The sequence below is a fragment of the Fulmarus glacialis genome, unplaced genomic scaffold (genome assembly GCF_000690835.1).
Source record: "Fulmarus glacialis isolate BGI_N327 unplaced genomic scaffold, ASM69083v1 scaffold34972, whole genome shotgun sequence".
NCBI classification, from domain to species: domain Eukaryota; kingdom Metazoa; phylum Chordata; class Aves; order Procellariiformes; family Procellariidae; genus Fulmarus; species Fulmarus glacialis.
In genome coordinates, this window is record NW_009196514.1 from 4,622 (window position 1) to 5,239 (window position 618).

Sequence of the window (618 nt, forward strand, 5' to 3'; positions counted from 1 at the left end):
TCTGGGGAAGTGATGGCCACAGCTCAGCCCAAGTCCTGGGTGGGTAGTGAGTCAGGCACAGAGCAGGATCACACACAGCAGGAGAAGGGAATTGCTGTGTTTTGGGTCCCTCCTGCAATCACTTTGTAGGACGTGCTCCTAGGGAGAAGCACTAACTAACGGATCACTTGGATCTGTTCCCAGAGAAGGGTGAGAGCGAAGGCAGCGCACGGACCCTCACCCATGTTACCGTCCTGGGATCAGATCCCACCCCACGTCCTTTCAGCCTGGAGCCCTTAAGAGCTGCAGGATTCGCTGCCACCAAACCAGCCCCACGTTGATATTTTAGACGCTCAAACCTCCTTGCTGCGTTGCACCACGTTGATATTTTAGACGCTCAAACCTCCTTGCTGAGTTGCAGCCATGCCGTGAAGCCTGTTAGCACTGACCACAGGGCTGGTGACAGATCTGCAAGAAGGTGACAAGGGGAGGGGGGAGGAAAGGCTTCACACAGCCAGAGGACTCAAAGCTCCTGGCCTCCACATTGGCAGGTTTAGCTCGAGGCTTTGGGGGGTTCTGCATCGACCCCCATCATGGGCACTTTTGGGATGCTCCAAGCCCTGGCTGCCTCATGAGGAC

General features: G+C 56.1%; 1 protein-coding gene across 1 annotated transcript in view; it reads right to left on the bottom strand.

Moving 5' to 3' along the window:
* Positions 1-618, bottom strand: part of TLCD2 (TLC domain containing 2) — a gene marked incomplete at its 5' end in the record, with an annotated part of 3,236 nt that overhangs the window by 2,136 nt on the left and 482 nt on the right. The window lies entirely within an intron of this gene.